Source organism: Crocuta crocuta, unplaced genomic scaffold (genome assembly GCF_008692635.1).
Source record: "Crocuta crocuta isolate KB4526 unplaced genomic scaffold, BGI_CrCroc_1.0 scaffold32, whole genome shotgun sequence".
NCBI classification, from domain to species: Eukaryota; Metazoa; Chordata; class Mammalia; order Carnivora; family Hyaenidae; genus Crocuta; species Crocuta crocuta.
In genome coordinates, this window is record NW_027529424.1 from 2,230,683 (window position 1) to 2,246,448 (window position 15,766).

General features: G+C 39.4%; 1 protein-coding gene across 2 annotated transcripts in view; it reads right to left on the minus strand.

Annotated features, from left to right (window-relative positions):
• The window catches only part of PRPF18 (pre-mRNA processing factor 18), a 53,775-nt gene that overhangs the window by 37,625 nt on the left and 384 nt on the right, over positions 1-15,766 (minus strand). The gene's annotated exons all lie outside the window — the stretch shown is intronic.

The following is a 15,766-nucleotide window of genomic DNA, read 5'->3' on the forward strand; positions in this document are numbered from 1 at the left end:
CTAATTTATTAGTAGTAATTATAAGGGTACCTCAATAATACCTCCATACAGGTGTTTTGGTACCTCACAGTTCCCAAGTTCATTCACTCTGACAATGATCATGGATGCCAGGACCATGACAAAAAAAGGTGGACGGTGAACAATGGACAGATTACACTGCTACACTTGAATGCCCTGATCAAGCCTGGCATTAGGAAAACACTGTGTGTCTCCTTTGTGAGACACACACAGTATTAAGTACTCTTGCCCAAAAGCTGCAGGTGAATCTAACCATTTAGGTCTAATTTCCCATTTATTAAAAATGTAGGGAACAGGGAAATAAGCTAAACACCATCACTGGGAAGCAAATACTGAGGCATTTATCAAACTAGCCAGTTTCTCTAACATGTTACTGGCATAAAAGGGTGGGGGCATTAAAATGTTGATTAAAAGAAACCACAAGTCATAGTTAACAAAAAGAAGTGGACTCTGTGTGGATCTGATTTGAACAAACCAGCTCTAGAAACGTGTATGTACAGATCTTAATTTAACTGGGAACATCTGAACATGAGAGGATATTTAATGATATTAAGGACCAAAATGTAATTTTGTTGGATGGGATCCTATCTTGTTTATAAAAGAACACGTCTTTTTCTAGAGTTACAGGTGTTAAGACAAGGAGAGGTGGCAAGGATAGATGGGGGTTCATCACAGAATTCTCTTTGTGTATATTTAGAATTCTCAAGGTCAACAGTTTTGTTAAAGTTCATTAACTCAACAGACATTTACTGACTCATCTACCACACACAAAAAACAGCTTTACAGATGCAAAGCAGAATGTATGACCTAGGGTAAGGAACAGGTGGCATCATCCAAACATCAAAACTACCCTGAGAAAGGTGGGAGCAGAATAATACTAATCCCAGTTTAGAGGGGAGAGAGCAGCAGAGAGTGGGAAAGGCTCACAACTTCACAACTTACTGAGCCTTCTAAGTAACCCGCACAACTAGAACTCAGGTCCTTAAAATTCTTTGAACTGATCCAGTATTGCTACAGTTCTTCACTCCCCAGAGCTTATGTCAGCACCAGCTGTTTCTTATGACCAGGGACCATGTAACTGTCATACACCATGTCAACAAGTTGACAAGCACATACTAGTATCCTCTTAGAAGTAAAAGACTCTCCAGGCCATAGTCTGTGGTCCAATCTTTACAGTACCTTTTACTATCACATTTCAATTCCATTGAATACACCCAAAAAAATCTTAGAGTATCAATTTTCCAAATGTGGTTCATGGACCTCTAGGGGTCCCGAAGACCTTTTCAGAGGTTCTGCAAGGTCAAACACCTTATCATAATAATAATGAAAGGTTATACGCACCATTTTTACTGTGCTCACACTTTCACTTTCACTGATGGTACAGAAGCAACAGTGAGGAAAGCCACTGGAATCTCAGCATAAAAATAAAAGCATTTTTATTTATGTCTCATAGTTCACTGCCTTCTTCACCAAAAAGCACTTGCAGAAAAATAAAAATGCCAGTTTCTATACAGAAACTTTTTTTAAAAAAGATTTTATTTTTAAGTAAGCTCTCCACCCAACAAGGGGGGCTCAAACTCACAACCCCAAGATCAAGAGTCCCATGCTCCACCAACTGAGACAGCCAGGCACTCCTCTTCAATATCATGATACAGTATAATTCCACTAAATCTCAGCCCTTGAGTATTAGTATCTTTTCATATTTGCTTTAATGAAATCAAACATATAAAGCAGTTCCGCTTCATAACGAAGTAGGATATTGTCTATTTGGCAGACATTTCCCCAAAACTGAACAAAGCAAGCCTGTCACTAAAAGGAAAATGGTAATATTTGTTGCCAATGATAAAATTCCATCCTTCAAGCAAAGATCACAATGGTGGTAAACTTGCAGCCATCACCGTGAACCTAATGACTTTCCCAATACTAAAAGGCTTTTCTGATCAGTTGGTGGTGATATTATTAAGTATCATTTAATGAACGTAACATGTTGAAGATCTATGAAACTCAGCAAACCATTACAGTACAAAAAATCTAGTTCCAAAATTATGCATTGGCAAAAGATCTACAAGCAGAATAGACCCAGACTATAATAGATCAATAAATAGATTGAACATTTTTTTGTGTATTACACTGATGGGCACCTGGCTGGCTCAACTGATGGAGTATGCAACTCTTGATCTCAAGGTTGTAATTTCAAGTCCCAACTTGGGTATAGAGATTACTTAAAAGCAAAATCTTAAAAAAGAAAAAAAAGTTCATGGATTCGGATCAGAATCCAATCTCTAATCTTAAAGAAACTTACCATTTGTGCAGTTTTCTGTATTAAAGAAGAATATCCATAATTATCTGAAAGGCTATTAAAATACTATCTTTTCCAACCACCTAGCTGTGTGAGGATGAAGTTTCTTCATATACTTGAATGAAAACCACACATCGCAACAGGTTGAATGGAGAAACAGGACAACCCAACTGCCTTCTAATATGCCAGGGATTAAAGAGGTTTGCAAAAATCTAAAATAATGTCAATCTTCTCGCTAAATTTCTTTTGTTTTGGAATAAAGTTTTCATACAAACATTTATGTTAACATGTATGGGCTAATTATCGTATGAAATACAAGTAAACATAGAATATAAATATTTTTAAATTTCCCAGTTTTAATTTCTAACAGAGTAATCATCAATAAACATCCTACGTAAACAAGAGCTCTCTGGATTCACCAGTGAAGTACGGAAAGGCGTCCTGATACCAAGAAGTGAGAGCCCAGGGCCTAGTCGAGCCCTCTTGCTGGCCCTCTCCGTGCCCACACCCTGGGCGCTGAGCGATTTGGGAAACCACTTGGACCTCAATGACACCCACCTATCCATTCAGCTTTTTCCCCAATTCTCCACACTGACCAGTACACATTCTCCCCTCATTTTCAGAAACGATGAAGCCACTTTGTTACAGAGAAGAGGGAAGCCATGGAACAGGAAGTCCACCAATCCTTTCTTCCCTTTGGAAGCAAAGAGAAAAGCTTCCTCCTGCCCAAGGCCAGTCCCTTCCAGCGGCACTCTGCTTCTCAATTCTTCCGCCTTCCTCAGGGACTTCTCATCACCTATTATTTATTTTCTCTTCAGCATCTGCACGTTTTCCCTCTGTACTGGGCTCCTGGCCATTACCACTTAAATATGCTCAAGACTCTCCGACCATAAATATTCCTTACTCTGCACGAGGCAGGATGGTAAGTGTCATTTACAACAGAACTACACGAACATGTTTTCTCTCCTCTGTATCCTCGTCCTCACTTCCAGTTCTCTCTGCAGCCCTGCCACAACTTGGCCTCCACTCTTACTGCTCCAGTGAAAAATGCTGAGGTCATCAACAATGTCCACTGTGCAAACGCAAAGAATCTTCTGTGACTGATCTTAGGCGGTCCTTCAATAGCTACCCTCTTGGCTGTCAGGTGACTTTTCTTATTTCTTCCTCACTTAACTGGTTTGTCCAGATTTTCTATTTCTTATATTTTTAATATATTTTAGTCACTTCACTTGGATTTTTCAATTTATTAAAACATATTAAAACATAAAATCCCTAATGATTTTATTTTCTAGCATCTTCCATTTTAGTAACTGCAGTTTCTCCCTTTCCTATTTCAATTTCAAAATTTTGTCCAGTTCTGTTGACAAGTTTTTAAACATTAAGTTGCTTTTTTTTTTTTAATATTTATTTATTTTTGAGAGAGAGAGAGAGAGCATGAGCGTGCATGAGCAGGCAAGGGGCAGAAAGAGAGGGAGACACAGAATCTGACGCAGGCTCCAGGCTCTGAGCTGTCAGTACAGAGCCCGAAGCGGGGCTCGAACTCACAAACCACGAGATCATGGCCTGAGCCGAAGTAGGACGCCCAACTGACTGAGCCACCCAGGCATCCCACTTTTATGTTTTAAATAAATGAAAAAATCAAGTGCAGAAGAGTAGATCTAATATGCCATTTATATTTAAAAAAAGAAAGAAAGGCTATACACCCGTTTGATTCTTTTCCACATGTGTTTCACGTGCATGAAGTAACTTAGCTGCTGTGGAGGAGGGAACAGGGTAGCCTGAAGCAAGGGTTAGCAGGAAACTTTATTGTACTCTTCAGTAGGTCTGGAATTTTGAATCATCCGAATGAATTATTAATGATAAAATTGTTGCTTCTCATTTTAGAATTATAATGAGAAAAATATTTTTTGCTTTGTATTACATGACCGTTTATTTCATGACAACAAAGGGTGCTTAAAACAAAAGGTTCCCTACCATGTTTCAAATGTCACTCTTTAGATACTTTAGTAAAAACAGAAGAGTTTGAAAGAGCAACTAAAACTTCTCTAATTGTAAATTATTATTTTATAAAGCACACTGAAAATACACTTTGAAATATAAAGTGCTGGGGACACATTTATGACAACTAAAACTGTAGAGTATTAAAACTTAAGCATCAGTGATACAGCCCCTTTATAAGTAACTCAGGAGGGTTAAATGACTTGCCCAAAGCTAAACAGCTATCTAGAAATGTGGCCACAATTCAGATTTTAGGGCTTGTTCATTCATTTTACAAATCTGCTTTCCTTCTAAATATATTCACAATTCTCAAGTTCTAAGTTTGTTGAATTAACTGTAGAATGAATAAAGACCTAGTCTAAAACTGAGTGGTACACATTTTAAGACAGCATGTGAACTGATGGTTAAATTTCTTTGGATTCTCTCCTAAAGCACCTCGCTTTTTCTTTTCCCCAGCACCTATCGTTTCTATTGGCCCTTTCACCCTGTTTTTTAAGACAATCAACAAAGGATATACATAAAAAGCACTTCTCTCTTTTAAGTCAGAACCTAATTCCCAAATGCTACTTTACAAATGTTACTCTTGGACCCTGTCCAAGTTGCACTTTCTTTATGATAAAACTGAGGTTCATAGGTCTAAAGTACAGAAACATATCTACCGTATCACCCGAAATGTCTGCCCATACTAATAAAGGAAAATCAAACTTTTAAACATTCAACCATGACTGACAACCTTCCATTAATTTAGAATCATTTCTCAATCATGTTTAGGTTTTTAGTGTTTACATAAATGAGATAGAAAAATCATCAAGAGCTCAAACACACTGGAAAGCCAACAAATATAAATATACAGCCTGAATATGCAAAAATACTATAGATGAGATCAAAAACTCTGTGGCAAGGTTAACACCTTGCTGAATAATGAAAATAAGACTTAAAATCCCTAAAGTAATACACTAAATGGGAGGACAAACACAGTCTGAAGAGACACAATGCTAATCCAATGGATAGACCATCCAGAGAGAAAAGAATAAGGAAATGATGCCCTTAGTGACATGTTAGAATAGATGGACTTAACAGATATATACACAACATTCCATCCAAAAGCAGAACAGGGGTGCCTAGGTGGCTCAGTTGGTTAAGCCAGAGACTTAGGCTCAGGTCAGAATCTCATGGTTTGTGGGTTCAAGCCCCACTTTGGGCTCTGTGCTGACAGCTCAGAGCCTGAGGCCTGCTTCGGATTCTGTGTCTCCCTCTCTCTCTGCCCCTCGCCCACTCATGTTCTGTGTCTCTCTCTCTCCCTTTCTCAAAAATATATAAACATTTAAAAAAAAAAGGGGGGGGGCAGAACATTCTTCTCAAGTGCACATGGAACATTCCCCAGGACAAAGCATGAATTGGCCACAAACCACGTCTTGATAAATTTAAGAATGAAATCACATCAACCATCTTTTCCAACCACTATGGTATGAAACTAGACATCAATTACAGGAAGAAAACATGTTACTGACAACCAATGAGTCAATGAAATCAAAGGAGAAATCAAAAAACACCTTCAATAAATAAAAATGGAAATACAACTTATCAAAATTTATGGGATGCAGTAAAAGCAGTTCTAAGAGGATAGCTCCTATCAATAAATGCTTACCTCAGGAAACAAGAAAAATCTCAAAATAACCTAACTTCACACCTCAAGGAAATAGAAAAAGAACAAATGAAACCCAAAGTTTGTAGAAGGAAGGAATTAACAAATACCAGAGTAAAAATAAATGAAATTGAGACTAAAAAGACAAGAGATAAATTAAACTAAGAGCTGTATTGTTGTTATTGGAAAATTGATAACGCTTCAGCTACATTTATCAAGTAAAAAAGAAAAAATGCTCAAATAAAATCATAAATGAAATTAGAGACGTTACAATGATACCAGAGAAACACAAAAGATCCTAAGAGACTACTATGAACAATTATATGCCAACACACTAGACAGCCTAGAAGAAATGGGTAAATGCCAAAATCTACAACCTTCCAAGTCTCAATTACGAAGGAATAGAAAATCTCAAAAGACTGATTACTAGTAAGAAGACTGAATCAGTAATCTAAGACCTCCCAAAATACAAAAGTCCAGGACCAGATGGCTTCACTGGTGAAGTCTACCAAACATTCAAAGAATTGAAATAATCCTTCACAAACACTTTGCAAAAAAAAAAAAAGGAGGAGGGAACATTTCCAAACTCATTTTTAAGGCCAGCATTACCCTGATACTAAAACCACACAAGGATCCCATAAGGAAACAAAACTACCAGCTAATATTCCTGATGAATATAGATGGAAAAATCTCAACAAAACATTAACCGAATTCAACAATTTATTAAAAGAATCATATACCATGACCAAGTGGGATTTATTATAGAGATGCAAGATTCACTCAATGCCCACATATCAATGTGATACACCACATTAACAAAATGGACAGGGGAAAATCTTATGATCATCTCAATAGACGCAGAAAAAGCATTTGACAAAATTCAACATCCATTTATGATTAAAAAAAAAAACTCTCCAAGTGGTACAGAGGGAACATAACATAAGAAAGATCAAATATGACAAGCCCACAGATAACCATATTCAATGGTGAAAAAGTTGAAAGCTTTTCCTCTAAGATCAGAAACAAGGATGTCAACTCTCACCACTTTTATTCAACGTAGTACTACAAGTCTTAGCCACAGAAAATATACAAGAAAATTCCAAAACGAAAGGTAAAACTATTACTATTTGCAGACGACATATTATACATAGAAAACTGTAGACACTGCACCAAAAAGGTGTCACAAATGAATTAGTATGAATTCAGTAAACCTGCAAGACACAAAAATCAATGTAGAAACATTGCTGTTTCTATGCACTAATAACAGTACCAGAAAGAGAAATTAAGATAACAATCCCATTTACAACTGCATCAAAATGAATAAACTACCCAAGAATAAATTTAACCAAGGGGGTAAAAAAGCTGTATACTGAAAACTCTAAGACAGTGATGAAAGGAATTGAAGACACAAACAAATGGAAAGATGGTCTGTGCACACGAACTGGAAGAACTAGTTACAGGTATATGTAGTTTCATTGAGCTTCACTTTACTGTGCTTCACAGATATTACGTCTTTCACAAACTGAAGATTTGTGGCAACCCTGCATTGAGCAAACCTACTGACGCCACTTTTCCAACAGCATCTGTGTACTTTGTGTCTGTGCCCTATTTTGCCAACTCTAGCAATATTTCAAACTTTTTCATTTTTATTATTTTTGCTATGGTATATGTGATCAGTGACTACAACTCACTAAAAGTATAGGTGATGGTTAGCACATTTCACCAATAAAGTATTTTTAAATTAAGTTTTATTTTTATAGACCTAATGCTATTGCACTTAACAGTACAGTGCAAATGTCATTTTGATATGCACTGGGAAACCAAAACCCTCATGTGACTCACTTTATTGCACTATTTGCTTTATTGCAGTGGTCTGGAACAAAACCTACAGAAGCTCCAAGGTATGCCTGTACTAGGAGAATGTCCCCACTACTCAAAGTCATCTATTAATTCAATCCAATCCCTACCAAAATTTCAATGGCATTTTTTACAAAAATAAACAATCCTAAAAAAACCTCAATAGCTAAAGTAATTTTGATAAAGAACAAAGCGGGAGGCATCAAGCTCCCTCATCTAAAACCAGGATACAAAGCTACAGGAATCCAAATAGTACATAGAGGCATAAAAACAGACACGAAGAATGCAAAAGAGCCCTGAAATAAATCTATGCACGTATAATCCATTAATTTACAAGGGAGCCACGTACTTACAGGAAAAGGTTGTCTATTCAAAAAATGGTGCTGGGAAAACTGGAAAACTGGATTGCCACATGCCAAAGAATTAAACTACACTACTATCTTAAACCATACACAAAAATCAACTCAAAATAGATTAAAGATTTGAATATAAGCCCTGACACCATAAAACTCCTAGAAGAAAACACAGACAATATGCTCTTTGACATCAGTCTTGACGAGAAGTTTCTGGGTCCAGCTCCAAAACCAAAGGCAACAAAAGCAAAATTACCACATGAGGCTACAGCAAACTACAAAGCTTCTGAAAGGTAAACAAATCATCAAAAAATGAAAAGGCAACTCATGGAATAAAAGATATTTGCAAATCACATAAACCTGATAAAGGGTTAATATCCAAAATACGCAACAAACTCATTCAACTAAATAGCATAAAAAAGAAATAATTCAACTTAAAAATGAGCAGAGGGTCTGAATAGACATTTTTCCAAAGGAGATGTACTGATGGCCAAAAGACACATGAAAAAATGCTAATCAACATCACTCATCATCAAGGAAATGCAAACCAAAACCAGGAGATAGCACCTCACACTTGTCAGAATGCTACTGTCAAAAAGACCAGAAATAACAAGTGTTGGAGACAATGTGGAGAAAAAGGAACGCTCGTGCACTGTTGGTGGGAATGTAAACTGGCACAGCCACTGTGGAAAACGGTGTGGAGGCTTCTCCAAAACTTAGAAACAGAAGCACCGTATCATTCCGCAACTACACTTCTGGGCATTTATCCCAAGAAAATGAAAACACTAAGTCGAAAAGATATATGCACCCTCATATTCATTTTGGCGTTGTTTTCAATAGCCAAGATATGGAAACAACTTTTCCATTGATGAATGAATGGATTAAAAAAATCTCTCTCTCTCGTGTGTGCGCGCACACGCACACACACACACACACACTGGAGTATTATTTAGTCATAAAAAGTGAAATCTTGACTTTTACAACATGAATGGACTCTAAGAGCATTACGCTAAGTAAGTTAGAAAAGACAATGTATGATCTCACTTATATGAGGAATTCTGACAATAAGCCAAGCTCACAAATACAAGGACGCAGAGGTTGGGGGACTAGGGGATTTGGGTGATTATCAAAAGATACAAACTTCCAGTTATAAAATAATTAACTCAAGGAGATATAAAGTACAATGTAGGGACTATAGTTAATAACACTGTACTATGGGGCAATTGTGTGGCTCAGCCAGTTAAGCACCTGACTCTTGATTTTGGCTCAGGTCATGATCTCCCGGTTCGTGGGTTCAAGCCTGTGTCAGGCTCCACACTAGTGGCATGGAGCTTGCTTGGGACTCTCTCCCTCTCTCACTGGCTCTCCCCCACTTATGCACTCGTGCACTCACTCTCGCTCTCTCAAAATAGATAAATAAATAAAAATACTGTATTATATATTTGAAAGTTGACAAATATAAATCTTAAAAGTCCTCATCAAAGGGGGGCGGGGGGAGACACAATGCTTTTCAAAATGCAAGAACTATCAAGTGTCGATGAATCCCTGGTGGCTGTATTTTACCACTGATAACATCCCAAGGAGAAAACTATACAAAAACACACTTTGCACAGATGAAATCTGTTTTATAATTATGCATACTATAAAACATGTAAAATTTCATAAACCTGTAAGAAGAAGCATCCAATCTTACAGAAACTCTTCAAGAAAATAAAGTTAAATGTACCTAATACATGACCCAGCCATTCCACTCTGTGGCCTTTCCTTAAGAGCAGTGAAAGCATATGTCCATACAGAAGCCTGTACACCAGTGTTCACAGCTCTATTTTAACAGCCAAAACCTACCAACAACCCTAATGTCTTTCATAGTTTAATGAATAAATTGAGGGTATTCGTACAATGGTGGAATATGGTTCAGTATCAAAAATAATTGAGTACTGACACATATAACCACGAGTGAATCTCAAGATTATTAGGCTTAATGAAAGATGGTAAATAAGAACGAAAACATACCGAATGATTCCATTCACGTAAAACTCTAGAAAATGCAAACTAATTTAAAGACAAAGCAGATCAGCAGTTACCTGTGGACAGGGTGGCTGGGAGGTATAGGGAGGGGCAGGAAGTCGGGATTACCAAGAGGGAAAACGAAACTCTGGGGTGAGATGGGCATGCTGACAGTCTTCACTGGGGTGAAAAGTTTCACAGGTGTAAAGTCATGTCAAACGCACCCGACTGTATACTCTAGTTTACTGTATGTCAATTACACCTCAATAAAGCTGCTCAAAAATAAAGCATCACAACCAGAGACTAAGGAGCCGAAGGGGAAGAGGAAAAAGAAAAGCTAGTAGCACTGATGGTAGGATTTACCTTGCCTGACCTTAAAACCCCCCACAGAGCTACAGGAATCAACAGTGTGGCACAGGCCTGAGGACCAACAGGGAGCTCACAGGCACAGAAGTGAGCTCCCAGAACGGAGGCACGCTTAACGCAAGTATTTGATTTCTAAAGACACCAAAATTGTCCAAAGGGAAAACCATCTTCAGTGAATAGTGGGGAATGGGATACCCACAGGAATGCAGGAAACCACACCCCTACCTCACACAAAAAAAATGGATTCAGAACTGTTCAGAACTCAGTTTATTAAATAAAAGCATGAAGGTTTTAAAACATAAGAGAATAGTTTACCCTCTTGAGTAAAAGCCTAGGGTGACTGGATTGTACCATAGAGGTATGCTCAACTTTTAACAAACCGCCCAATGTTTTCCCCGCTTCACTGTACTCATTTACATTCCCAGGCAAAACACACAGACCAAGAAACACAAAATAACTGATCAATTGGGCTTTCTCAAAATTAAAAGCCTTTCCTCATCAAAAAACACTATTAAGAAAATGAATTAAAAACCTCTAATCTGGGAGAAAACATTCACAAAACCAATCTGACAAAGGCCTGGCAACCATGAAATATGAAGAATCCTTCAACACGGTTAAAAAAAAAAAAAAGGCAACTAACTTAACTAAAAACTATGCAAGCAATTCTAACACTTTATAAGAGAGAGAAATGGTCAGATGCAAATTAAAAGCACCCTGTGGTGTCCCGACACATCCTCCAGAAAGCGGGACAGAAGTCGCCAGCACAAACCTCGGGCCAGAACGGAGGGCATCCGGACGGTCTGTGCCGGGGCACGGACCACATGCTCCAAGCCCTTTGGAAAAACACAGACTTCCTCGCCCACCCAGCAATTCCACTCCCTGGGATCTTCCTAAGAGAAATGAAAACCCACGACGCGTACACGGTTTCACAGCCGCTCTCCTCTGAAGAGCTAAATCGTGCAAACAGCTCCGGCGCCAACCTCAGATCAGATGAACTCACTGGGGCTATGTATGCAGTGGAATACTGGAATACTCTTCAGCAGAAAAAGGAGCAAACAACCCAAAACGTTATGATTAAAAAGAGAGGAACAGAGAGCACGCAGTATGATCCCACCTACATGACATTCTAGAGCAGGCCAGCTAACCATGGTGCAAAGAAACCTGAACAGTGGTGGCTTCTGTGGCCAGAGGGAATGACCGAAGATGGGACAAGGTGATATTCGATGGCATTACACAGAGGCACTTGTCAAAATTCACTGATATGTGTGTTTCTTAATATACACACAAAAAGAATAATGAAAGGATAAGCACAGCAAATGGCTTAGGGGTAAAGTGTACCAATGTCTGCAACTTAACTTGAAATATATTAAGATCATTAAATTGTTTTCAATACCCCTTCAACAGTGCAAAAACACAGGTCTACATGGTTACAGAAGAGCTACCTCATCTTTGGTCACTTCACGTGCTGTCCCAGCCTTCTGTTAATCTGTAACAGTTGAAACACTTAGCTGTGAGTGCCCCTTCACCAAACTGAAGAAACCAAACTGAAACAGCCCATCCCTGAACCGAAAAAGCTCTGACCACTACAACCACTCTAAAGTCGTTTCTGGGGGCGCCTGGGCGGTTCAGTCAGTTAAGCGTCCAACTTTGGCTCAGGTCATGATCTCACGGTTCGTGGGTTTGAGCCCCGCGTCAGGCTCTGTGCTGACAGCTCAGAGCCTGGAGCCTGCTAAGGATTCTGTGTCTCCCTCTCTCTCTGACCCTCCCCTGCTCACACTGTCTCTCTCTCGCTTTCTCTCATAAATAAATTTTTAAAAACACATTAAAAAAATAAAATAAAGTCGTTTCTGCAATGTCAGATGAATTAATGAATGGACAGTTACATGAAAAAGCAAAGATAGTAAAATGTTAATGCAGGTTTCATTGCAGAAATCTAGGCAGTAGGGAGAAGTGTTTATAGTGCAATTATTTTGAGTTTTCTATACATTTGAAAATTTTCATAGTAAAATGTTGGGAAAAAAAAAACTACTCTGCAGCAAAGTCTCTACCACACTGTTTTTGGGCCATACTTAAAAAGAAAAAACTTCAAAGGCTACTCACTGACCGTTAAATACAGAAGGCAAGTTCAAAGAGCTGAAAACTGCAAACGGGTTCAGAAGGGCTGCAACAACCTGGTGCTAGGGTGTCATGGGCACAGATTTTCACCAGCACAGAAATTAGTAATCTTTGGTCTTTTTTTTTTTTAAGATTTTGTTGTTAAGTAATCTCTACACACAACATGAGGCTCAAACCCACAACTCTGAGACCAAGATTCATATTCATCACCGACTGAGCCAGACAAGTACCCCCACTAATTCGTAACCTTTCTAAGTCAAAGATCCTTTGAGTTCTAGCATCAAAAGGAGGAGAGGCAGAGGGGCATATATAAAAAGGAGAGGGGTCAAGAGTAATGGGCTGTTGAGGTCAGTCAGGAAAACACGGAGGGCACTGCTGTCCCTGATTAAAAGGGATTCGGTACAGCTGTGGGGGCAGGAACCAGTCTGCATCATGTAAGGAGAGAGCAGAATTACAACTCATTTTAAGAAGCTTGGTTATAAGAAAAAAAAAACACTTTTTTTTTAAAGATGGAAGAGCCATCAGTATGTTTCAGTGCTGGTGCAGATAAGCTGGCAGACTGAAGGCACAGGAAGGAAGAGGGTGGGACATTAAGGTTCACGATGCTAAAAAGGAGCTGGGATCCAGTGTGCAGGTGGAAGGTCCGACCTGAGCTTCAAGTGGTACCGCATCCATTTTAATAGGAGAAAAGGGGAGGAATTTCTTGCCTGTTGGCTTATTTTCTGTGAAACCGAATGCATGCTCCTTACAGGATCAAGCCTTACTTTTTTTTTTTTTTTTAATTCTCTGTGGCAGAGTGTGGGATCACACACACACAGAAAACACTCAATAAGATACTGGGGGGAAAATAAAGCTAAAAGTCTACACAAAGACCATCTGCATAACTACAACAAAAACTGCTGAAAGTGTTTCTTAAGCACCCTTGGGTTTTCCACATAAATGAGGGTCCGTGTTAAACCAAATTTGACCAGAGGCGCCTGGGTGGCTCAGTCAGTTAAGCATCCAACTTCGGGTTAGGTCATGATGTCCCGGGGGGTGAGTTCAAGCCCCATGTGGGCTCTGTGCTGACAGCTGGGAGCCTGGAGCCTGTGTCTCCCTCTCTCTCTGCCACTCTCAAAAGTAAATAAACATTAAAAAAAAAAAACTTGTTTTTAATCAAGATTCACGAACACCAGGGCTCCAAAGCATTGGTATTAGAACAACGCAGCAGCACATTTACCTCTGAGTAGTTACACCAGGCAGAACACTTAGGACAGATGATAGGAGGCTATTTTTTGGAGTTTCTCTAATCTAACAAAGAGGCACTCACAGTATTTACTATGTCAACTATCAGACTAACAATAAAAAGCTGCAACATCACTCGAAATGACCAAATTGAGGCAGCTCTTCAGGAAGAACAATTTAACATAGACAGGTGTTTTCCAGCTACAGATCAGGGAACTGTAACAATTCACGGATCCCCAACCTGTTGTTGTTGTTTTTTTTTAATCAAACAGAACAGATTAAAACAAAACACATGATAGAACCACACCTCGGGGCACCTGGGAGGCTCAGTCAGTTAAGCGCCCGACTCTTGGTTTCGGCTCAGGTCGTGATCTCATGGTTTATGAGTTTTAGTCCCACATCCGGCTCTGTGCCAACAGCTTGGAGGCTGCTTGGGATTTTCTTTCTCAAAATAAAAAAATAAACTTTTTAAAGAATTAAAAAAAAAAGAAATGCACATAATTAAGGTAAGACCGGTTTTACGAAACTTTTTCCACAATCATAACAGAGCAAAATACAAAAATTTCTTACTGAGACCGGGGCTGTGAAAACTTTGAAAACTATTTCGGGACACTATGATGCAGAAAGATACGGACTATAAATCAATGGATTCTATATAAAATTATATAGCTGCATATCAAAAAAAGAATGCAGTCTTGCTACTTGGGACAACATGGACCGATCTAGACGGTACTACGCCAGCTGAAGTCAGAGAAAGACAAATACCACGTGATCTCACTTATATACGGAAACTAAAAAAATAAAATAGAGACTAATAAATACAGACAACGGATGATTGTGGAGGGGGTGGGGATGAGCAAACCAGGTGAAGGAGAGGGAGATACAAACCCCCAGTTATAAAACTGGTAAGAAATGGAGATAAAAAGTACAGCACTGGGAATACAGTCAGTATTTTTTAACGTATATTTCTGAGAAAGAGAGAGAGAGAAAACACAAGCAGGAGAGGGGCAGAGAGAGAGGGACACGGAGAATCCGAAGCAGGCTCCAGGCTGCCAGCACAGACCGCGGTGTAGGGCTCAAACTCACAAACTGTGAGATCATAACCTGAGCCAAAGTAAGAGGCTCAACCGACTGGGCCACCCAGGCGCCCCTGGTCAGAAATATATGAACACCTTTGTACAGTGACAGGTGTTAACTACACTTACTGCGGTGCGCATTTCCTAATATTTGTAATCGCCGAGGCTGCTATACACCTGAAACTAATAATTGTGTACATCACCTAAACTTCAAAAAAATATATATATATAAACCTCTCAGTTTTGAATTGCGATACAGTAAGTATCAATAAACACATCATCAAAAGCCCTTTGGGATCCCCAACAATTTGGAGAAGTGTAAACGGTTCCCGAGGCCCAAGGCTTTGAGAACAGCTGGTCTAAGTTATTGGTACACAACGCAACAAAGCAACGAAGATCAGTTAAGGAAGTAGTTTTCCTTTCTCCCTTTATTCCACTGTTTTGTCCACAACAGCCTTAGCCGTCCCATCAGCGAAGAGCTGGCCACAGACTTTTGTATGTGTTGGGGGAAGGAGGCGGGGGAGATGTAGTAAAAACCCAGATTTCAGGAGCAGGGCGGATGGAAGATTTTTATTAAATAATCCTGAACCTGCCTCCCTCTGAGCTGGGCACAAGAACTGGGGCACGTTCGCAGAACACGGACACCCCAGAGGGGAGAGAAGGCGCAGACACGGAAACTTCGAGGAATAAGGGGCAGCTGGGGGGGGAATGTGCCCAAATGTGGGGCGTTTCCCCACTTCCTAAGACACCCCAGGGAGGTGTCGGGGGGTGGGCCTCAAGGGGCCGCTCTGGGGGTGCTGGCGGGACT